This window comes from Nanorana parkeri, unplaced genomic scaffold (assembly GCF_000935625.1).
Source record: "Nanorana parkeri isolate BGI_ZX_2015 unplaced genomic scaffold, ASM93562v1 scaffold1775, whole genome shotgun sequence".
Classification (NCBI taxonomy): domain Eukaryota; kingdom Metazoa; phylum Chordata; class Amphibia; order Anura; family Dicroglossidae; genus Nanorana; species Nanorana parkeri.
In genome coordinates this window covers 6,701-32,597 of record NW_017308043.1, presented here as the reverse complement: position 1 = coordinate 32,597, position 25,897 = coordinate 6,701, and the positions used below count along the sequence as shown (strand labels likewise).

The window sequence follows — 25,897 nt, the reverse complement described above, 5'->3', positions numbered from 1 at the left end:
GGGACCCCTTGGTAACATTTGCCAAGCTGTGGTGACTCCCAAAGGTAAAATTTAGGGATGACGCGGCTGCTGCAGCGACATCTGGCGGCGTGGCGGGAGAACTGATCCATCCGCGCTAGGAGAGGGCTGAGGAGGACTCTCACCTAGCACAGCAGAAATCACACAGCGACCCACAGCTAGAGAACCACTGCTGTAACAGAAAACCATATAACACAAGCCGAGGGTGTCAGCTTTTATTATTAATAATAATAATAATGATGATAAGCTAATAGCTATCTAATAGTGGGAGACTCCCGGCGACCCCTGGCAAATTGTCATTCGACCCCCGAAGGGGTCCCGACCCACAGGTTGAGAACCACTGGTTTAGTGTCACTTTAACACTGTCATCTTAGTTGCCCTTTCTTTAGTAGCAGGCTACTTGTATATATCTCTTTTGGGTTCTAGAATACAATGAAAAATACTTTTTATTAATGCTGTAAACTGAGTGGAGCTTCTACTGCATAGGGAGGAAATATAAATAAACCTGTCCACACTGAAAAAGTTCATGGAACAGTGCAGGTCATTTGTTTTGTACATGAAGTATAATTGCCCAAGTCTGCGCTAATAAAGTGTATGTAAACCCCAACAACGGACTACTTATTTGCTTCCTTTTGTTCTAAATATACAATTGAAAGAGCATTGCGATATCTGCCTTATAAACAGAAAGTTACCTGTTGATCTAATCAGAAATCTTGTGAGCTGAACTTCCGGCACTCTCTGTGCATACCAATTTTTATTCGATATACACTTAATCACATCCATGACTTACATTCTCTGGAATGACCACAAGAAGGAAGGAAGCATTATTAAATTGCAGCATGGGCCTTAAAAAGTGTATGTAAACCCTTAAAATTAACTTCGTTATTTGCTACCCTTTTGTCCTTGCAAATATACCATTGGAAGTGTTTTGTTATATCTGTCTGATAAGTGCAAAAATACCTGTTGATTTTTCCAGAAACCTTGTGAGCAGATAACTTCCTGTGTTCTCTGCCTGTACACATGGAGGAGTTATGGAGATGAGGAGAGTGGAGAGGAGATGAGTAGAGGTATGTGTTCTTTGTAATCTATCAGAAATTAAGTAGGCAGGGCTGACACCACGTCCTTAGGAATTTAGTGCTTTGTTGTCATGTCAATAAGGAAGGTAGCATACTATGTTTCTGGCACATCAACGGTTATTTTTCTGTACCTGCAGTGTGTTTAAGGGGGAAATGTACAAGTGTTCAATAGATGTAGTTGATCTACGCTTGACAGGTGAACTCTCATTAGCATTAAAAAAACAAAACAAAATTAAATACATGGCCATACACTGCCTGGCCAAAAACAAAAATCACACACTCTAATATTTTGTTGGACCACTTTTAGCTTTGATTACGGCACGCATTCGCCATGGCATTGTTTAGATAAGCTTATGCAATTTCACAACATTAATTTCCATCCAGAGTTGCATTAATTATTCACCAAGAACTTGTAGTGATGATGGGAGAGTCAGACCACTGCATAAAGTCAGCTCCAGCACATCCCAAAGATTCTTAATAGGTTTAAGGTCTGGACTCTGCGGTGGCCAATACATGTGTGAAAAGGATGTCTCATGCTCCCTGAACCACTCTTTCACAATCTGAGCCCAGTGAATCCTGGAATTGTCATTTTGGAACATGACCGTGCCATCAGGGAAGAAAAAAAAAATCCATTGATGGAAAAACGTGGTCACTATATTCAGGTAGGCAGCTGACCTCATTTTTTGGGGACAGAACATATGAAACATCACTGCAGTAAATATCCAATGGAACCTACTTGCTTAGCTAAATCCAGGTGTTGCCTTTTTTTGGCCAGGTATATTTTTTTGCCTCTCCAGTAAAATACTAGTGGATTGTGAAGAAAATCCCTTCTTTAGTTCTTGCATTGCTGCCTGACAGTTCCCCCCCCCATTCCAGAAGCCCAATTTGTGGGCATTACTATTCTTAAGTTTTGCCAAAGCTCAGTTGACACTGCCCTCTGCTCAGTGAGAGTATATGTTGGGCACTCAGCTTAATTTCATCCCCGGGTACATAGACCTGGGGTTGCACCCAGTTACCCTGTTCCCCCCATTTGTTAGACTGGGTTCACACCTAGGCCTATTGAATATGCGCGATTCGCGGTAAAAAAAACCTGTTTCCGAAGGCTACTTGGCTGTATCCCAATGGAAACGCGCGACAAAAACACCCCCAAAAAGCTCCTGTACTTCTTTGGGCGCAGGACGTTTTGTAGCGCGTTCATATGGTCTGTAATACGCCCACGTGTGAACCATACCCATAGGAAATAATGGGATTTCGGTGTTTGAGCATTTTGCAGAGCGTAGAACGCGCTACAAAACGCCCAGGTGTGAACCGGGCCTTAAGCATGTAAAAGGCCCAGCTGGATCAGCTACCCTAGGATGCAGGCAGCCTGGCTGCAAAGCGTCATGCGGGTAACAGATTCAGCAGAGCCATTTACTTTCTATGGGTCCAGAGGTCCATTGGGAGGATGCCATAAACCATTATGCTGCTGAGGCGGTGAGAGGAACCAGGGTCCTCCATGGGAGGAATCACCTCTGCTGTAAGCATGCCTGAGCTTTTGTCTCCCTGGCTAGTGGCACCTCTTGACTTGGGCAAGCTCCTAGAGCTGATTAACTAACCATTACCTACTCTGTCCAAAATGAAAAATAAAACAAAAATGAAAAGCCATGCAAATAATTTATTTACACCTCAATGCACATCCAGAACTGCTGCTATATTGTACTGATATAATGATAGAATATTAGGCAAGCAGATAAAACAATAGACCAAAAGCTTTAGGCTTAGTCATTTCAGCAACTCAACATTAGAAATAATAATATTTTGCATGACACAAAGCTGTGGCTTAATTTGCTGGAGTGTAAAATCCCTGCTGCAACTTATTAGAGACATTGCTTTCTTGTTTTGATCTCCCACTGTGCTTTTCTGCCTCACATTTGTGAAATCAGGAAGTGGTATTTGTTTTTGTTGTACATGCATGTGTCAGAGCTAGGCAGTGCTGCCTTTATTAATTGCTGTCTTTGTGTTAGATCCAAGGCTGACTAGTTTACAAGGAGCCAGCCAGGATACAAACATAGGCAATCAGATTGTAAATCCATGTCATAATCTCTTTTACTGCTCAGGTTCTGCACTACCTTGCCGAGTGGTAAAGTGGACAAACACCTCCAAGGTGTCCTTTGCACTTTAAACCACAATCACAAGGGGTGTGTTGCCCTGTACAGCATGAAGGGCTGGTTGTGCGCAGAGCTGTGGGAAGCTCATGAAGGTCTATGAAGATGCAGGAGCTGTGCGCAAAGCTCCCACGTCTCCAAAGACTTACATGAGCTGTAAAAAACAGCCCTTCATACTGTACGGGGCTTGAATGAGGGAATGACCAATGAGTGTCTGTCCATTGAAAACAATGGTATTCTATGTGCGCTGTTCACACCATATATGTACAGAGTTGTGTGGAAAAAACACATTTCTATGGTGTTAACAAGCCCTAAACCCAATATTTAGGATTGCTAGGTTGTTTTGAAAAAATACTGGCCATGGCTTGTTTTTTTTAGGTATTTGGCCTTGTGGAGGAGGAACCCCCTCTTTGTGTAAACCCATATATATGTTCTCAGAGGCTGAAGAGTGATTCTGGTAAAAAATTAAAGCACAGCTTCTCTTTTCAGAGAAAGCCTTCTGAATCATGCTAGGAATGTTGTGCTTAATGTAATGGAGTGCAGTCTAATGCTGGCCATACACTTGCCGCAGGGCTGAATGAGAAAAACACTAAATTCTCCCATCCATGCTAAACATGATAAAGTCCCCCCGCCCCATCAGACGCCTGTACTTTACCAGTGGCAGGCATGCCAGAATACCTGAATAGTGACTGCAGCTGATTGGCTGCAATCACTGTTCACCCAAGCCCATGTACGATCACATGCGGACTGCCGCTTACAGATAAAGCCGCTGTCACCCGGTCATTTACTTTAGTGAGTACAGTGGCCTCATCTGAACGGGGACACCTGGCATTCCTGCCGCAACAATCCGTAGGTACTTCTGTTGAAAGCGTTGGGCAGACGGAAGGCAGCACTCACTACTAGGCACGCACCGATACCAATTGCTCAAGACTGAGGAACGATACTTTTCCTCAAGTACTCGCCGATACCAATACCTTGTTTTTAGTGTCATGTGACAGTTTTTCTAAAACAATAACGACTAATGATTTTAGGACAGTGGTGGATAGCCAGAGCCTGGACGCAGCTGCAACCACTGCTACCCCCGGTAGTTCTGCCACTAACTCGAAGCTGTAGAGGGACTACAAATCCCAGCAATACATTATGCAGCAATGCAGAATATCATAAGCTATAGGGGACTACAATTTCCAGGAATACATTATACAGCAATGCAGAATATCATCAGCTATAGGGAACTACAAATCTCAGCAATACATTATGCAGCAATGCAGAATATCATAAGCTATAGGGGACTACAATTTCCAGGAATACATTATACAGCAATGCAGAATATCATCAGCTATAGTGGACTACAAATCCCAGCAATACATTATATAGCAATGCAGAATACCACCAACTAGAGTGGACTACAGTTTCCAGGAATACATTATACAGCAATGCAGAATAATATAAAGCTACATACTCTGTTGCTCACCAGGGCTGTGCAGGGTCTCAGGAGGCTGTACGAGGTCTGACCAGGGCTGTGCCGGGTCTCAGGAGACTGTGTAGTCTTACCAGGGCTGTGGGCAGGGCCTCAACGGGGCTGCATGTGATCTCACTAGGGCTGTGCGTAACTCCCCAGTGCTGTGCTGGCTGGTGCAGGAAGGAGGAGGAGAAAATGTGTGGCCAGACCGGCGCTTTAAACAGGCGTGCGGGACCTTATGACAGCCAAATCCATTACAAAATTTAAAGCGTCAGTATCGGCGCTTAGTATTGGGGCATTTTGATGAGTACGAGTGCTCGTGAAAAATGCCCAGTACTGGCACCGATGCGTCCCTACATATAAAGGGTTTTTCAAGTAAGCTTTGATTGCATTATCAAAAACAACAAACAGTATGTGCTCCTATAACAGTGCTGTTGTTATAAGAGGATATTATATATTGGGACTTTAGACCTCCTTTAAACTGTGCTAATCAACCCTTAGTATAAAGCCAAAGTTTCAATTTTAAGTATAGGTCTATTTTAAAGGAACAGTAATTATCGTTGAATGCTTTTCTGTCATTTGACCAGTAAAATACCAGCAGCAAAGGAACGGGAGACCACAAATGAAGAAGTTCAGCATCGAAATTAGCAGACAAGAGTTACACCCTTACAAATGTTAATCAGGCCAACCCCTGTAAATAAGGATTCAACAATCAATTTTGCTGCCTTACATATAGTGCATGTTTCTATATGTGCTGTGAAGACGGTGTAAATGCACATTAACTGGTTTTACTTGAAGCCGCAGGCACCACATTAGCCATTATCTGCGCTATTGTTGTCCAGTATGTGAGCTATCAGTGTTATTTCCTGCATGCACATAGAACATCGTGATATTGAATGCAATTTCTTCAATGCTCCCTGGGATGTGTAATGAAAAGGTCTGAAAATCCATCCAATATCTTTAGGCTATTAATGTATATGCTTATTTATTCATTGTCCTTGTAGAGCTGCTGATAACAGCTGTTGGAGCACTTTCTTGTTATCTTTCCTACGGTTAAATATAATACCGCAGAGGCCTGGAACTTAATAACTGAGGCTACAATTTAAAAGCAAAAACAGACTTTAGCATGGGGCCCAGTTTAAACTTACAAAACACACAAGGGAAAAATAATCAACCGGGATTTTCAGCCTTGGAATAGTGGTTTAAAGCAGAACTCCAGCCAAAACTATCAAGATAAAAATATAGCCCATACAATAACAATGCTGCAATGTTCAAACTTCAAATCATGAGATTTCCCCAGCAGTGTTTTTTCCCCCTGAATTTCTTAGTCTGATTGCTTAACATAATTGAACTCACTTCCCCTGAGCTCACATTGTCCTGGCCCCGCCCCAAGTCTGAGATTGGACAGTGAAAGGAGGAGCTGCACAATGATGAGCTCATCTCTTTGAAACTTTGCTTGATCCTCCTAACTGTATGCTTCTGGTCAGCACATGAACTGATTGGCTTCTTGAACTGCTTTTTCCTTTCACAGTCCAGTCCTGCTGTACAGGGTTTGAAAGGAGGCTGATACCAGGTCACATTTAGGTACTTTCACTGGTTGTATTTAAACAAAAAATAAATAATGTATTAAATAATGACAGAGCTGTATTTCTGTTTTTTTTAATACTTGCCTAGAGTTCAGTTGTAAAGGAACTATGAGGTGAGTGATTTCCACTCATCCTCATAGTTAGAGCCGACCTGTGACAAAGAAGCTGTCACACGTCGGCTCAAAGAAGCTGTCACATGGTCTCCCTGCAGTAAGTCGTGACCGTCAGTCATGGCTCCCCACAGGGATTCCCCCCCCCCCTCCAGTGCTGAGTGGCGGAACGAACGGGGAGGGGGCGGTCACAGCTGGCTCTGGGAGAGCCAGCTGTCACTCACGCAGCTGGGTGGATCCAGACAGTATTGCCAGGATCTGTCCCGGCTGCGGCGCTCTCAGTATATCACGGGCAATATCGCTCTCAGTATATCGTGGCCAATAGCGATAAACTGAGCTTTGGTTCACGGGAGGAGGTTAGTACATGCCCTCCCGTGACCCTACAGAGAACTATGGGGAAAAACACTAACCTCGTAGTTCTCTTTTAAAGAAGAACTCCTCCGGGCAAACAAAATAAAATGTTAAAAAAAGTTATACTCACCCGAAGCTTCGAGCCAGCTTCTTTTTAGACCATGTATATCTTTGTTATTTTAGCACCTAGACAAACACGAGCACTTAACCCTTGCAGTGCGGGGGTAGCCCCACTGCAAGGGTTAAAAGAAACATTTCCTGGAGTTCTTCTTTAGATACTCATTTTATCTCAGAAACACTATTAAAGCGGTTTTACTTCCCTGATTCTTGGTTTTGCCGGCTCCCTCCATCCTGCTAGACCATTTTCGCAGCATCTTCTTCCCTGGGATCCGGCAGTCTAAGGACTGCTGATGTCATCACATCTTCCATTGACATGCATTAGACGTGAAGATGCCCAGTGACATTTCATAGCCAGAGCGTAGGGGAAGACAGGTGAGCGATGACTGCCACCGGAGCTGGGAATCAGGTAAGTAATACAGCTTTATGTGAGCCCCCTAGATAAAATGTGTGCTTAACCCTTGCAGTGTGGAGGTAGCCCCATTGCAACAGTAAGTTTTTTATGTCTGGAGTTCTTGTGCCTGGACTTCTTCTTTAAACTCTATTTCCAAGCCTCTTAGCAATATCCTGAAATAACCTAAATGTTAGTGGTTATCATCAATGTATTTAATAATAATTCAAAGGAGGCCATTAAATTCCTAGACTAAGGGTTTTCCTAAAAAGGATCACTAGCAGGTCACAATTTCATTCCCTCATTACTGCTGTTAACTTTATACACAAATAAGGAAATGATCTGTCTGCTTGTGATACTAAAAGCTACAGCCTATGTATTCATAAACAAAAGAAAGAAAACTGAAAACCCTTTCTGGGAAAGAAACATTTATTTCATGGTGACCAGGTCTATAACTGCCAGGACCAATTTTAATTTCTTTTCCTGTTTATGGCAACCCCTCATATCCCTGCTGAATAAAATCAGAAATCGGGTTCAAAACACATATCCTTATGGAACGGGAGCTTGCCTTATGTCTTTCTCAATGTAAGTTTATATTGGGAATCAGCATGATGTAGTGCAGGGGATGGATACAGACACACATTAAAGCAGGCCAGGTTCACACTTAGGCGATCCATGACCATGCGACAATCGTGCACGAAACCGTGCGGATGGCTGGGCGGTCACGGAATTGCACACCACTACTGATCACGCTGGTGATGCCATTCTTTTCTAAAAGGTGCTGTGCGTGAAGGCACCCCAGTTGCATCAGGCAGATTGCACCCCCACGATTCTGCCTGTGCAACCGCACACGATCGCGGCTGAAAAAATTCTGCGCTGTGCGTGTCGCGAAAAAAGGTACATGTACCTTTCTTCAGCGATTGTCACGCGGATATAACCCCATTGATAATCAAATGGGGCCACGCAGCAAATGCTGCGTGCAACTGCACACAAACGTGTGGTCCCGGGTCATGCGTCCCGGGATCGCCCAAGTGTGCACCCGGGCCTAAAGGTTACTAAGTGCTTCACAGGAAATGAGCGGTTCTTCCATTGCAAGGAATGAGTAAAAGTATGATCTAGTTAGGGGATTTCAAAAAATCCTCATTTTAAAATAACACATTCTTTTTGTTTTTTTGTTTAACAAGAGAATTAAAAGGAGGAGAACTATGGGGTCAGGGCTTTTCCCCATAGTTCTCCTTAGGGTAACGGGAGGACACAATCTAGCGTCCTCCAGTCACCCTAAGCTCAGTATACCGCGAGCTACATGTCGAGATCCGCCCAGCTGCGTGAGTGACAGCTGGCTCTGCCTATCTAGAGGCAGAGCCAGCTGTACCCGCCCCCTCCCCCGTCCCTTCCGCCAGTCAGCGCTGGTGGACCGGAGCGGGGAGGGCCGTGACAGGATCGAGAAGTGAGCGACGCCGGCATGTGTTCGCTCACCTCCCGATCTACTGAGCCGACCTGCGACAGCCTCATTGTCACAGGTCGGCTAGAACTATGAGGTGAGTGAAAAGCACTCACCTCATAGTTCTCCTTTAAAGAAGAACTCCAGGTAAAGGAAAACCTTACCGTTGTAGTGGGGCTATCCCCGCACTGCAAGGGTTAATTTTGTAAAGCTGTACCATTCACCTGATCCTTGGTCCCGCGGTGGTCGCCACTCACCCATCACCCCACCCTCTTTAGAATATCCCTGGGCATCCTGACATCTAATATAAGTCAATTGACCTGCATTAGACGTGATGATGCCAGCGGTCCCTAGACCGCCAGAGCCCGAGGGGGAAAGGAAGATGCTGCAGGGACCGGTCTAGCAGCCTGGAGGGAGCTGGTGGGACTGAGGATCAGGTAAGTAGCTCTGCTTTGAGTCCCCTACACAAAATTAGCATTTAACCCTTGCACTGCAGGGGTAGCCCCACTGCAAGGATAAGTTGTTTGCTCTGAATTTTTCTTAATAATAGTTATTCTTTGGTCATATGTTATTTCACACGTAACCACTCCTTTTTTTGTTGAGTCACATATTTTATTTAAAGAAAAGAAAAATAAAGAAATTTGTTGGGTAGAACACTATAGCACGATTAGGAATCAGAAGAAAATCAAGTCTAAGCACTTTTTTTTTAGTATCTGGGATTGAAATGTTGAGCAAATTACAGTAACAGATCTCCAAAATCGAAGTTCCATCAAGGTAACTAGACTCTGGATTGTATATTCAGTTTCTGAAAGGGGGGGTGGGGGAGAAAAAGAATAATAATAAAAAAAACAAAAAACACAATCAATAAAATAAAAAAAATTAAAACATTTTTTAAAAATAATCTGTTTTTATTCCAATGGGCGTTCTCACTGAAAGAGGAAGAAAATCCCAAATTTTGAGTCGCCACCAGAACAGGAATAGATAGGAAATCTTTCAGTGGGCATAGTAGTTCTGGTGACCCTAACCACCAGGGATCTCTCTCACTTTGGAGGAATTTCCTCTCACTTCCTGTTGTGGCAATTGGACAGGAAATCTCCCCAATGGGACACAGATGACAAAAAAAAGCCAAGCGGGTTTATATTATAACCCTCCCTTATGCCATCTTAAAAAAATAAAAAGTTTGGCTTCAGTTCCACTTTAAAGGGTTTGTAAACCCTCTGGTGTTTTTGCATATATCCACTGCTAGAAAGCAGTAGATATATGCAAAAAGTTGTTTTTTTTTAACGCTTTAAAAGCGGTTTAAACTTACCACTGTCTTCGCCGCGCTCTCCCGTCCGAAAATGCTCGGGCAGCCACAAAGCATCCTGGGGCGGACGCATGCGCAGTTCGGATTTTTGGCCGGGAGAGACGCAAGGTAAGTATATGGACGCGTGCACCCGCATGCAGACACCGTGGGACAGGAAGTACCAGCAAGCACAGAGGAGTCAGCACTGGATCTGACACTCGCCTGGGGGGGGGGGGGGGGGGGGGAGGGAAAAAACACTTTGCCTTTAATGTCACTTTAACATGTTATTGGAATTGACCTTGGAATTTAGGCTAATTTTAAACTGCAGCTTTCATTAAAATAATACCTGGTTAGCCTGCCATTAGTGCCTTGTTCACACACGCCCTGTTATAAGGGGATATGGCTCTGTTCCTGTTTTCCAATTGTGCTCCCGCATGGGCCTCTCATTGCATGGGCTGTTAATGTAGACTATAGCAACAAATTTATCATGCACATTATACAGATATGGTCCACGGTTGTCACCTGCAGGAAACCCGACCTAAAAATACCATGCAACCATCGCTGGAGTGGATGCATGTAGAGAGCAGGAGATAAGCAGCACTGGGATGCAACAAAGGATTTTTTTTTTTTTTTTTTAAATGGTGAAAACAAATAGTTTATTTTAAAAATGGCAATAGTTTATTATTGCAAACTAAATTTTACATCTACTTTAAAGTGGAAGTAGACTTCGCTGGTGGGAGTGAGCATTTGCCATAATCATTATGGCATACATCTTCCTCATACAGCTGACCTCCAGCGGTGATGGGTCCAGGCACCTGTCACTGCTGCATCCTCCTCTGCCCAGTCCTATGGTTATCCTGTTTGGCCATTGGGCAGCCACTGATGATGTAACACCTGCGTATGCACACAGGAGTTATATAGTCCTCATTCACCTGGCCCATTATCGGCACTTTACAGATGCTACAAATGAGCGGGTCCACGGCACAAGGACTGTACAGTTTACAAAGAAAATTTAAAAATGCTAGGGAAAAGCAGTTTTTTTTTCCTTTTCAGCTGCGCGGATCCGCCAACATGAACGATCCCATACATTGCTATGCGGACCGTTGATGCGACCGCGCTACTCTGCACGAGCCGAACCACCTCCTACCCGAATTGCTCCCTGACCCTTTATTGCTGCGCTGATCAGTGCGGTTTCCATGCAGCTTTCAATGGAACCGCTCTGATCTGCGACCACCCTGGTGTGAACGGGGCCTTATATGAATCTTCATCCTCCACAGGTTCTTTGCAGATAAGCTAAACAGTATATGTTATACGCACCCCTAAGAAAAACAAACAGACGGTCACAATGAATGCAAGATAATATCCCAGTAATAGAGAGTTTACAAAGATTCCATCCAAGTATTTATAACCCTGACCTTTAACTTGTAAACAAATATGTAAAGTAACAGTTTACATTTGGACTTGTACACCTTTGTCACATATATTAGGCTTCAGTGTTGGTATACTGTGTCTGAAAACATCAGCTGTATGTAAAACCCTAGACTGTCAGACAAAAATATATCTCCTGGAATATATACAGAGTGCCTCAGACACTCATAAGAAAACCGCAAATGTCGGAAACATGTACATGAATGTGGGGGCATTCTGGACACTCCATCCTCAAGTGCCAGACCAGGCCTAGCCCATGCTGCCTGAATCCAGTAACCAGGGGGGAGGGTGGCCCACACAAACATATCCGGCTATGGCAGGGCTGGCCAACTTCGGTCCTCCAGCCGTGCTTTAACTAACGTGTCATACCTTGATTTTTGCAATGCCTCATGGGACTTGTAGTTTCCATAACAGCTGGAGGGCTGGTGTTTGTGTATTTCTCCCAGATCCGTACAGTAATGCAGTGTGAGACTTTACCTCTATGCAGGAGCTTACTGTAATAAAGACCAGTCAGTGTTGCTCAGTCAGTCTGTAGTGGGTGGAGCCTGCTGTGTCCCTCCCACAGCTCTGCTTTCTGCACAAGATATGTACAGCACAGTGATAATGTAAGCTATATGTGCCTTGTGATTGAGGAATATATTTAAATGAAAGCTTTTGTGTCAGGAGTTCAGCTTTAAACAAATACTAGTACATGATGTGTTCAAATACAAAAGAGGGCTTGTCTGCCAGGATCCAGATGAATGTTCCTATGTAATATAACATTTACCAGTGTGCAGCCATAATGAATCACTGCCTGCAGCAATAAAACAGTGCTCAAGAGCTCGGACTCTACGCTTCTTTCCATCTTCCTACAAATATGTCAAAGACTAAAATAAAAAGTGCCTCACATATAACAAATCTGCTTTTGGCCACATTTTAAGGGCGTGCTCACACAATAGTGGTGCACTAAACGCGCGGCATCCATGCAATTAACACAAGCCAGGTGCGCTGGTGTGTTGCTATTGATTCTTAACTGCACCCCAACACCCCTCTCAGCATGCATGATGTGTTGCAGCGCAACTTGTGGTGCCGCAATCACATCCGTTGTGCAGTACAAAAGTAATAATGCTATTGCATGGTGTTGTGCCAGTAGGGAGATGCATTGGGCTGAAATTGAGAATCAGTGGCAGTTTACATAGGTTGAGGGCCCAATGAAAATGAGTAGTCATGCTGAAGCGCTTCAAGACACCTAACAAAATGAGCATATAAGTGCGACTAGGCCCTTGTCAAGTCGCTTCAATGTAAAACTATCACATGATCCTAATAGTCAGTCATTATATAATGCATAGTCAGCCTCTGCGTCCCTACTTCTCATCTCTAAGCCCTGTCCCTGGTTTTTAGTTTTCCCCATGAACCAAGAATCCCTTTTCTGTATACATGACTTAGTTGTTTTTTTTTTTAAATATAGTTTCAGGGTACTTCAACATAAAATTGGCAGTTTAATGGGCCATAACCATACATGTGTAGTTGGGTTGAATGAGGGGGAAAAAAACCCACTTAATTTCCCCTTCCATGGTGAACAGCATGGATGGAGGAATCTCCAGCTGTTGGCTATTGTATTAATGCAGCCATGCTCCCAAATGGTGACTTCAGCTCACTGGATGCAGTCACTAGTCAGCCAACAATTTTCTGCTTTTTTACTTGAAGTTTGTCAAGTTGGGTGGGGCTGGCAGGCCAACCTATGGCTTGAATTTTGGCCGATTTAGCAGAAATTGGCTGAAATTCTAGCTTTGTATGGCCATCTCAAGTCACTATCACCCATGGCTGGCTAGGATCAGCTCTGCAGGAAATGGCCCCAGGATATAAATGTACACTTTTTCTATAACTAACTGAAAGATTTAGGAGTGAAAAATATAGTCCTTTGCTAAATGTAACAGCTGTTCTGACACATTGAGGGCTCATTTACACTATAGCGTTAACATGCGCTAAACAAATGGTGGCATGCACTTAGCGCAAAACTCCCACCAAGTGCCGATTCCAACATGACTGTATCACAGTGCAAGGTACAAAACGTGCAACCATTCCAAAGTGCAAGAGTCCAACAAGCGCCGAACTCCACACACCGAATCAATTCACTATATATACATACATATATATATATATATATATATTTTATATATATACATACATATATATATATATATATATTCTACTGATCTCTATGATTAAGCCTAATAGGTGAAGAAAGTGAGAGGCGGAGGATTGCTGTGGGGGAATTGAATCAGTGTGTATTTAATTGCTCCGCTATCAAATTAAAAAAAAAGATTTTATTCTGGTGGAACCCCGATGAGTTGCGGCACTTGTTGGACACACTATAGTGTGAAGCAGGCCAATCAATTATCTGCACATGATTGGGCTTTTAATGTGAACAGGAATTTGCTTTTCTACATGATTGGCTAATTGAAGTTATTGTTCGCTGAATTGTGTGCAGATTCACAACTTATTTATGCCTAGTTCACACAGGCTTCCGCTTGTAGTGTGAACAGTGAGCTTTTAGCAAGCTTTATTGAATCTTTTAAAGTACCCTTCAGCTCCAGTTTGGGAATGTTAAACAGCTCTTAATGGAAGAAGCTTTAAAGAAGCCACTAACAGACTGCAGCACAACCTGAATCTTGTTGAAAGTCTGCTGAAGCCTTCTAGAAGCTTGTTTAAAGTTACTCCCATTAAGATCTGTTTAACGCTCCCTAAATGGAGCTGGGGGATGCTTTGAAAGCTTCAACAAAGCTGCCGGAAGCTTGCTGAAAACGTCACAAACGGTTTGCAAACGTTTGCCCAAAACATTGTGCCCTTAATGCTCCTATAGAAACTGAAGCCTGTGTAAAGTAGGCCTTAGTAAACCAGCCATATTGTAATGAAGGACTTACTGCTGTCATGACTGAATACTGGCCTGCCATATGTAGCCTGTGTGAACTAGGCCTTAGTACACCAGCTATATTGTAATGAAGGACCTACTGCCCTCATGACTGAATACTGGCCTGCCATACGTAGCCTGTGTGAACTAGGCCTTAGTACACCAGCTATATTGTAATGAAGGACCTACTGCTGTCATGACTGAACATTGGCCTGCCATACGTAGCCTGTGTGAACTAGGCCTTAGTACACCAGCTATATTGTAATGAAGGACCTACTGCTGTCATGACTGAACATTGGCCTGCCATACATAGCCTGTGTAAAGTAGGCATTAGTAAACCACACATATTGTAATGAAGGACCTACTGCTGTCGTGACTGAACACGTGCCTGCCATACATGAACATATATACTTGCTTGTGTAACAGGAAGATACAAACAGGAAGCTCTGCTATGGCAGTGTGCTAATATGATAGTTTCTAATACATTGTAAGCCAATACAAAAACATTTGTATTCCATTAAATAAACAGTCACGGAATTACCTACAGAGGTGCCCTAATATATGAAAGAGTGAAAGGATAACACTGGACTCTAATATCCAATAATAGATTAAAACAAAACTGATATTATATGCAGTATGTGTGTTGAACATTGTTTGCCTTTCAGCATAAGGAACTGCAATACCAATACAACACAGTAAAAAAAAAGTAAACAGTGCAATGGTTCACAATCAGCACATTAGGACTGTGCGAGGCAACACACACCAGCAGCCATGTGTTGTAGCTTGGTGGAAATAGGTTTTAATGATTTAGTAAATCAATTCAGAGCCAGATGAAATGGTGTTTTTTTCTAGAGCTGGCTGTAATAAAATATCAAGTTATTTTGTTTCCACAATTTATGTAAATAAGAAACATTTACTTACTTACCAATTTCTAACATTACATAGCACACTACAACCACAATGTTAGCCGGTTGCATGTTTCAAATGGAACTCTGAGATAAGCAAATATCTAAATATAAAAAATAGCCATGTGTATCATTAATGGAATGTTGGTGAGCTTTATGTATTTCTTCCAGATCTGTGCAGTAATCCAGGGTGAAACCTCCTCTGTTCAGGAGCTTCCTGTAATGAAGACCAGTCGCTGCTGCTCTCTCTCCTTGTGTAGAGTGACTGGTCTTGTATCCGCCCCTCCTGTTTTTGCAAGCAGGCTGTAGTGTGTGGGGGCTACATGGCCCCTCCCACAGCCCTGCTGCACAGCCTATGTAAAGCACAGTGATGATATCACTGCTACTGTAAAAGGTAGAAACCGGGTTGGCGAAAGCACTTGGTGCACACAAAGTGGATTTACATCCTTTGTGGGTAGAGAGAAATCATTTTAAATGAAATGAATGTGCTGTTCGCCCATCAGCAAACACCTATAAAAAGCTGCACTTTCAAAGAGCTAGTGCAGCAGAGCGGTGTGGGGGCGGAGACAGCCAGCGCTGTCACAGGAGGCTGGGCTCTCCTCTCGCAGCCTGCTATGTCAGACAGGAGAGCGGGTACAAGTGTAGTTTATATAATGGGGGGGGCGAAAAAAAAATTTCTGCCCCGGGCGCCCAGAACTCTGGTTACGCCACTGATCCCATCTGCTCATTGTCAATGACTTTCCTGAAACAATCATTCGAGCATGAGATCTATGAAATCCCTTAGTGCTCCTGTATAGTTCTTGTGCTGTATAAACCGAGACCAAATGAAGGTTCTCCTAAATGTAATTTGTGGGCTATAAACATGAAGTGACAACTACCACCTTCTGAATCACTCGCCCTTTCCTTTTAGATTGTAAGCTCTCACGAGCAGGACCACCCTAACCATCTTGTCCTGTAACGTTAATGTTTTCCTTTATATAGTAAAGTGCTGCGCAATCAGTTGGTGCTATATAAATCCTGTATAATAGTAAGAGTATACATTTTAAAGTGGAAGAATGTTGAAAATTAACCCTTGCAGTGGGGCTATCCCCACGCTGCAAGGGTACCTGCTCGTTTTAATCTAGAGACTCGAATAAAAAAATATATATATACACTCACCTGATCCACGGTCGCACCTGGCTTGTAGACCGTTCCTCACAGTTTCCTCTATCCAGGGCTCCGGAGGTCTAATGCAGGTTCATTGACTTGCATTAGATGTGAGGATGCTGAGGGGCATTCTATAGCTGAGAGGGGGAGAAGTGAGCACTCACCGCTGCAGGACGGAGGATCAGGTCAGTACATCTTCTTTATCCCAGCCGCTAGACCAAAACAAGCAGTTAACCCCTTCCAACTGCAGGAGTTAATGTTTAAAATAACTGCAGTTCGTCATTAACTATACTGGATCTGTCTAATGGGCGTACACGGTAAACGGTGTGTGTATACAGTATAAATATAAAGTGCTCACAGTACTAGTTCTGTACGCTTGGATCCCAAGGGAGGACTTTCCTGGACAGCCATGTATGTTATCCTCTGTACCAAGGACATCAAACAAATCCAACGACAGCTCTGCTTAGTGAATAGGAAAAGCAGCAGGCAGAAGTACACAGAGCTTCTTCCGCTTTGAGGCCAGTGCAGGAGGTGAAGAAAACTCCTCCCTTTCATGTGTGTTGGTAAATAAGGCAGTCACATGGCCAGCTACCATGTATCAACCTTCACCATACATCCTGCCTTGACAGATCAGCCCTGCCTGTGCATTATCTGACAAGAATCTACAAGGCAGCGATAACTAGCATACTTGTTCACCATTAAACCAAGGCTGGGCTTACCCCCACCTTTTTGAGATCCCCCCCCTCCAAAAAAAAAAAAACCATCAACACATATCATGTAATCAGATTGTCTCATCAAATACATTGAGGGGAATGTAGCAAAACTGGATCAGCTGTGTCTACCACAACCAATCAGCTTCTGTCTTTCATTTTCAAAGCTTAACTGAACAAACTGAAAGCTACAAGCTGATTGGTCGCCAAGGGCAATTGCTCCAGTTGATCTTTTATCGCTCTGTACGAACAGGCCAATGTACACAAGTAACTTTTCTCTGGACGATCCTGAAGCTCGGACACCATGAAATCACATAGCAGCCATCGTCTGCAGTCATCCCCATCCTCCAGCTCCAACTCACGTGTGTAGCAGTGTTTATGTTATGTTGCTTGCACCCCAGGACTGCAGTCCACAGAGCTCAGATGTGCACCGGGCTACCTGTCATAGAGCTAAAACAACAAGGACAGGAGAAAATCGTCCAATCATGCACAGTGGATCAGGAAGAAAGCCAACAAACACCAACACTGCGCCAGCACTAGCACAACGCCACTGTGTACAGATCTAGCAGCGATCGGCAAGGCAGACTCCACCAGCAGTGCTGACAGGCAGCTGACAGGATCGGGGGGTGCTATGGACACACCAGTATACACATACACACCATACTGGCGGTGGTCACGTAGGAAGAAAAGCTCCTAGCAGCTGACGCACAACCTTTGCATCAGGTTAACAGTTTTATCCGCAGAGGCCACAGGACCTGAATGAGTCATTCATAAGATCCCTTTGCCTGTGCTGCCGGTCATCATGCAATTCTCACTCCTACACTATGATCTGACAGCCTACAGTCCAGGTCCAGGACCATGATCATATCTAAATGCATACAAACACGCATACAGTCTCAGAGCCTCCAGCAGCACAAAAAGCTTCTGCCACTTACTGAGCCCAGCCAGACGTTATAAAGTGTCCTGGGTGCAAATGGTCATGCAGCTAAAGTCCCTTTCCAGCCAGATCTGCATTTGAGCTCTATGCAGTTTAATACAAGAACAACCGAACCAGCTCTCTAATAAGTGACACCTTGATCCACCTATACGTAGGAGCTAGCGCCTAGCAACATTGCAGCCATTGGCTGGAGCTAGCCACGGCCCATTTTCTTAACGTTGGGACCTGAAATGAAACATCCCCGGCATTCCTGCGGATGTGCACAGTCCTAGCCTGCGCCTACTGGCCGCTAGGTGGCGCTGTGCTTGCACACTGCTGTCTCACATGTTTGTGAGGGCTAATGCATATAGGGGGGAACAACTGGAGCAGACAAATGCCGGATAAGTTGCCCATGTCAACCAATCAACTTCTATCTTTCGCTTCCAAAGCTTAACCGAGCACACTGAAAAGATACGCTGATTGATTGCCATAGGTCTCTGCTTGAATGAATGAATCATTCATCTTTCTGGGGCCAGTCATTCTGTGCATGCAGGGCCGACATGTAAACATTTGGGGGTAGAACCAGCATGGTTTAGAGTGTTGAGGTTCCCTATCAGATCCAAAGTGGGAGATACCATTTCTGCAGGTGTATAATTTGATTGGTTAATCATTGTACAGTGGCAGAAACAGCTTCTCCCTCTGGTCAAAAGTGTCCACCTGATGAGGAACTGATTGCCAGGGGAGGGATGGGAGGAGCCTTTGACAGCAATTAGGAGGAGCTGTTTCAAATTATACACAGACATGAATAGCTTCTCCCACCAGCTGTCAGAGCAGATCTGATGGGGAACTGATTACCACAGGAGGGATGAGAGGAGTTTTTCTCTGTGTATAATTTGATTGGGAGGGGAGGAGCAAGAGAGCGAAGCCACCATGGCTGGGTATAACAGTTCCCCATTAGGTCTTCTCTGAAGGCCAGCTGGAGGAGCTGTTTAAAATTATGCATAGGCAAAAATGGCTCCTCCCACCAGCTGTCGGATTGGACCTGATGGGAAACTGGTTGCGTAAGATTGGCATGTGTGTATACTACTGAAGCATTAGCTCTGCCCAGATTGTTGCTAGGATCCAGGCAGCTTGAGCTTCCTAGCAACCGATTGGGCTTAATGCGTGTACGCATGTAAACATTACAAAACAAGGTACCGACAACATTACATGTAGGATCTTGCTGCATTGAGGGGTAGTATTTGATCACATCTGCTTGCATGAACCCTTAGATTGTAGCATTTTTGTTAAAACCTTTATCTATCAGTACTGCCTATACCTCAGAAGAAGAACGTAGGCCCCAAAAGCTTGCCTGAACATTTAAATCTGAATTCAAGACAAAAAAACCCTTGTAGTGCAGTCTACATGGTACTAACTCTGTACAGGTTCCAAGTGTTAGAAAACCCTACCTCTCCCCCTAGCAAGACCAGGGGCAGACTAAGCTTCCTCTCATTATCATACAATGCTTCTAGATTTTTAACCCTTTGGTAGGAGAGACAGTGTGCAGATCTTGATGACTGATGATGACATCTGCCAGCAAAGTATAGACATGGTTAATTGGGTTAAACATTAACCACGCCACCCCCTTGCATTTCAGAGGAAAATTCAGTTTAGAGAAAAATAACTTTTTTTCTCAGAAAGAGCAAGCAATATGTAAGCAGCATTTTTTTAAAATGTAACCTTTGTTATGTGAATAAGAAGATCTAGATATAACTAGACTGAACTTTACAAGTCTGCATGAATACATATAACATTATAATGTTATATGTATTCATATAACATTATAATGTAACTGTATTAAAGTACCCTGCCTTGGGGCCTGTATTGTTGGGCTTTTGTTTGCTTCAAACATGTTTTGCATTCCTATACAAATCTATAGGAAAGCTGAGCCAGCTTGAAGCAGATCAAATGCAGGTTAGAAGGAGGTCAAGTGCAGGTCATATCAGGGCTGAAACTCTGACCTCCCAAAGATGGTACAGAGGGACACCTTTCAACACAAACTATTAGGTCAAAAGTCGTGCCCCTTTCATACCCTGGATCTTGCAGACCATAACAAACACATGTGACCAGCTCTCCTAAATGATGCTTATTTTCACTACTACATTTCCTGTATACAAGTGTTTGAGATCAAATAAGTACAATATTCCGGAGGTTTGATGAAAGCAATACAAACATTTTGGGCATTGAAATAGTATGTTTGTAGATCAGAACAAGGCATTTGAGGAGCCAAGAGGCACAGAGGGATTTGGTTCCCAAGAAGGGACAGTTTCTTCAAATAAAGGACAGTTGGAAGTAATGCGTAACAACAGATCACAGAGCCCCACAGCAACATTTTGATTTGGCCCCCAGTGACCTTCCTACTCTCATTAATCTTTACATAAAGTATGTGTACATCAAGGACAGGTAGCTGTCAGCATAGTCAGTACACTACTGGAGACCAGTAGATAGAGGTTGTCAAGGAAGAGGGGGCATTAGTGCATGGAATTAACTTTGAATATTTTAACCTTAACGTTCCACCTAACCAATCTGTCCCTAGATTTCACCAGTCTTTTTCAGCAGCTCAGATTTCAAGGTCTTAGTGCCCATTCACGCTGAGCCTTTAATCCCGCGACTTCTGCCGCGATATCGCGCTTATTTGCCGCGCGGTATCGCCATCGTCTGATGCTGTCTGTTCACACAGATCGGACCATCTTCTGGCTGTTCATGTGATGTCCTGGGTCCTCCTCTTGCTGCAGTGGTGGTGGACGGTCTTCAATACTTTAGAAAATGGCACTGATGTTATGACGTAAGCACATCTCTCTGCTGTGTAGTACTGTGAACCCAGGGTGACATGGCGATGCACACCCAGACATCATACCCAGACTAAAGTCATAGGAAGTGGGTTGAATCATGCTGGTAGTCATTTAGCCTGGAGGAGAACAGGCAGAAGAGTAGACTTTTTTATTTTTACCTTTTTGGACTATTGTTTTTGACATTTTTATTTTAACTGAAGTTCTGCTTTCATAGAAATTTACTTTGTTTATATTTTTATGTGAGTTAATGCAAATGATTAGATGAACTGAATTTATCCTCCCTTGAGAAGAAGCAATGAAGGGGGGTATGATAACCATGTGTAAACACATAAATGGTCCATATTGTTTAAAGTTACAGACAAGGGGGGGGGGGGGGGGGGGGTGGCCGTGGGGGCGGGGGTGACGCATGGAGGACCTCAGCTATGAAGAAATATTAACTGAGCTAAATGTACTGAAAGGGGAGTATGGCCATCTTGTATAAATGCAAAAGTGGTCCATATAGTGAACCTCTGCAATGTTGTTTACGTTAAGGTCATTGCAAAGGAAAGGGGGGGTTGGCACTCTTTGCGTCTGGAGGTAAAGAGGTTTAATCTTCACATACAGAAAGGCTTCTTTACAGTAAGAGCTGTAAAACCATGGAATAGGCTTCCTCAGGAACTAGTTCTAGATGGCACAGTTCATTGTTTTAATAAAATCTGGATGCATTTCTAAATGCACAGAATATAACTGAATATTAGCATTTCTAAGTAATAACAGCAGAGATTGTTGATCCTGGGAATATTCGATTGCCTTTAGGGATCAGGAAGGAGGGTTTTCCCTGTTGGAGCAAACTGAACCATGCTTTTATACAGAGTTTTTTTTTGCTTTCCTCTGGATTACCTGTGGGTATAGGGTTCTATTTATAGAGTTTTTCTATTTATTCTTTTTTTCTTTCTCTATTGGTTGAACTAGATGGACTTGTGTCTTTTCAACCTATGTACTCACGTAAAAGTATAATATTTCAAATGCAGCAATAAAAGTTTGGTCTCAGGTGTTTGTTGGGTATTCCCAATGTGACCTGTCAAAGTATAAACACAACGGACGTTTGCATATCTGCAACGCCATCTACTGGCAATTGGGGAAGAGGAGCTCTGCAGGGATGCTGGGGATGCAATTTCTCCAATAACAAGCGGCCATCAGGGGAGAGAGCATGTGTCTAACCCACCTCCTTAATGTAGGCGCTTCTGATACCAGCATATGTTTGGGTTGCAGAGGAGAGACGACAGCTGTGCAGTAGACAGCCAATGAGGCCAGTGACTGAGCTGCCAGGATGAGAGCCCTGAGGAGCAAAGCCAGCTAAACAGGCATTGTCATGAGAACCTGCAAGTGACCGCCGGCACTATGTCAGCTGAGCCATAGGTCACATTCACATCTAGTGACTTGTTTCTACAACGTGGAAACTTCCTCAGTCAAAGAACAATGTCAGACACTTTACGTAAAGGACAACTTATACTGTGGCCGCAACGTCTGAGTAAAAACGAAATATAAAGTTGTCGATGGCATATGAACAAGCCTCAAAGTATATTGATTTGCTGACATATATCCCCGAGGCTGTCACTCAAACAGTGTGGGAGCAGACAAAATCTGGAACATTTGTCCATGGAAACCAACCAGCTTCTATTTTTCATTTTCAAAGGTTAACTGAACAAACAGAAAAGAGAAGCTGATTGGTTGTCATGGGGAACTGCTCCAGATTCTGTCTGCTCCTGTCTTGATACATTTCCCTCATTATGCATAGACACGGAGTCTTTTGTAGAAGATAGAGACCGATGCACACTGGTCCCTCCTCGTGACGAGCTAGGCCAAGGGTAATGGCATGTAAAACCCAAGGGCTGTCATACCTGCCCAGAGCCCTTTACCCCCACCTGGTGACTAGAGTTGTTTAGCCAGTCAGCTTAAAACAGGGGTAAGAAAACTGTGGCTCTCCAGCTGTAGGGAAACCACAAATCCCATCATGCATCTGCCTCTGGGAGTCATGCCTGTGGCTGTCAGACTCTTGCAATGCCTAATGGCTTTTGTAGTTGCACAGCAACTGAAGGGCCAGATATTGCCTACCCCTGGCCTAAATCTTTGCAGGGGTGGTGGGCGAATGCTCCCAAACTGCCCCACTGGTCCCAAACACATGAACACAAGTCTCAGTCTGACCTTAGGCTTTGACAAGGTACACTGCCATACTTGTGGTTCCAGGTCGTCCGTCCATCTCTCTATGACCATTACCTTCCTGCCCTGAACCAGCTGCTCTTTGATGTTTCCCTCCAGGTTTGTGCATACCTCCCAGCTTTGCGAAATGAGAAAGGGGGACACCTTCTACTACAATGCATTTAGGCAATGGACACACCCCTACCATGTCCAATGTTATGCAGAACTAAAAGAATATATGCGGAAAATGATTGGTTCAACTCAAAGTTGTTGTTTTCCACCATGACTTTTCCTTTATGCTGGCTTTTCACAATAGCAGACAAGATAATTAAGAGATAGGATGAAACTTTTGTTACTTAAATAGAACCTTTTCATCAATATCTGTACATCAAGTCAAAAAGAGGGACAACTGAGAAGGAAAGAGGGACAGAAGGATTTTGTTTCAAAACAAGGACAGTCCCTCCAAATCAGGGACAATTGGAAGGTATATACAGTAAAGGCCTCAGTCACGTATGAGGTTGAAGAGGCTCACAACATACTTTTCTCAAACGTGAATACTTAATTAATAAGGATAGGAACATTTCAACAGCAACATCTTCTTCAATATTTCAACCACAATGTATTCCTCCCTTTCCATTCAGCTCATTATACTTGTTACCACATAAGGGGAAACTCTCTTAAAAATGCCCAACTACCCTGGCTAACCTGCTCTGGGAAAAAGAACAGTGCTCCCCCAAAGGAGAACACTGGGTAACTGGGTGGCTACATCTTGCCAGTCATGGCCCTGTGCTTCCCACAAGGGCCAGCTGTAGATGTTAAACCCTCATTCACACGAGTAACAGCTGGCCCATACAGATCCGGGCTGCATGCACAGCCGCATTGGGCAGCTCCCGGGAAGGAAAGGTGCTGTGTGTGATTTGTACGCAGCAGCCTGTTCTTCTCTATGGGAGTGCGTTGACGTACGCTCACCCAAACTGAACGTCCGTGCGGGTGCGGGTGTCCGTACTCGTACGCTGACAGGATGATCCTGTCTGCGTCCGAGCAGGGACACCCGCACGGACGTGCAGTTCGGGTGAGCATATGGCGGTGTATGGCCACTTACTCCCATAGAGAAGAACAGGCTGCTGCGTACAAATCACACGCAGCACCTGTCCTTCCCGGTAGGGGCCCCATGAAGCACGGATCTGTACGGGCCCGGCTGTTACTCATGTGACTGAGGGCTTAAGCTCCTCGCTTTGCACCTCTTTGCAGCCAAACTCCCACACAGCCTTCTTCTACCCTCTTCTATTTATATATCAGTGGTGGAGAGAGACCTCTAGTGGAGAATTAAGGGTGCACTTGCACCTCTCTCCACCCAAAGACCCAGCAAGGGGAGCCTACACATATTCCAGCAGATGTTTGGCCACAACCTCCTGTAGTTTATAAGTGGAAGGCAGATATGCAGACTGACCGCACTAGAATGGATGTGACTCGGTGTCTGGCGCAGGTTAAAAAAGGAAAGCGGGTGGAATGGGCAGGATAACCAGCTATTCCACAGCAAACAAAAGCAATGCAAAGAGAACAGGCTACATTTACATACAAGTACATGTATACACCAAGTACATCCTCCCCCACTCCATTAGCACCTCCACATTCTTTGGGATACTCACACAAATATGACTGGTAGGTTCCTCTCAAACTCATTTATCACAGAGTCCTGTTTCCCAAGGATAGTCTTATGATTGTGCAGGAAATGTTGAACCACGGCCCACCAACCCAGATTTTAATACCAGGAGAACTTTCAAAGACCTTTAAGCATAGTGTAGAACTCCAGCCAAGACTTTTTGGGGTAAACACATCAAGTTTCCTATTCCTGGTATTCTTCCCCAAAAACAAACTTTGGGTTACAATGTTCTACTTTAATTACTTGCATGTTCACTCTTCAGACAAATAAGATTTTGCAGCAGCAAATAATAGTAGCATACATACTGAAATAGTAAATAAACACTCAACACTGTTCATCACGTCGTCTAGCGATGTAGATCCAGGTAAGTCATGATGGACAACGGCCGACGACTCGCCGAAAGAAAAAGTTCCCCCCAAAAATTGGCCATTAACTGTAAGCTCTGCTCCCTAATGTCAACAAAGGTTGGGTCGGGATTGGTCCTGGCGGCAGGACCGAATCAGCTAACACTCCCACCAAATATGAAGCATTGATCCTTCCCCACAGCGCCAACATCTGGCCAAAGTTGAGATGGAATATTTAGCTACCGATACTGGACATCTGTACCATCTGGCTATGCTCTTATAGATACTTTCTGGTGCCTGGCTATCAGAAATAGATTTAAATGCTAGATTGAAAACCTTATCCCAGTCTGAATCCTTCATCACCCGGCCCAGCTCTCTTTCCCACGCCCGCACAAAGAAAGGACGTGTTGAGAATGCACTCTTCAATAGTAGTTTATATTGTTTAGAGATCAGAAGGGAGCTGTCTTTGACCTGCAAGCATATCTCCTCCATAGATGTCAGTGGTCTTGGGGGCAAACCCATCCTTGACAGTTGTGTACAAAAATGTTTAAATTGAACATATTGCAGCCATTTTCCTGCTTGTCGTTCCTCTATTAGTCCACTTATGGTTTAGGTCCATTTAGATCAAGACCATTCAAGATTGGTGATGGTACTCCACTCTTCCAGCAAATAAATCTATGACATTTCATCCCCAGGGGGAAATCAGAGTTACCCAACACTAGCGTCACAGGGCCTACATATGTTGATATCTTGCACGTCCGTACAGCGCAGTCCCATATCTGTAGTACTACAGTCACCAATGGGGGACTCCTCGCCAGAGAAATCCAGGGCAGAGCCGTAAGTGGAGCTGGGGTCATATAGTCCTCTATTTCAGCATGATGTTTAACATTATCCCTAGCAAACCGCTC

General features: G+C 44.0%; 1 protein-coding gene across 1 annotated transcript in view; it reads right to left on the bottom strand.

Moving 5' to 3' along the window:
* Positions 1-18,111, bottom strand: part of LOC108799636 (protein yippee-like 2) — a 66,794-nt gene extending 48,683 nt beyond the window's left edge. The window contains exon 1 of the mRNA XM_018571530.1: positions 17,993-18,111. The gene's annotated coding sequence lies outside the window, so the exon portion shown is untranslated. The remainder of the gene's footprint in view (positions 1-17,992) is intronic.
* Between the last annotated feature and the right edge of the window lie 7,786 nt (positions 18,112-25,897).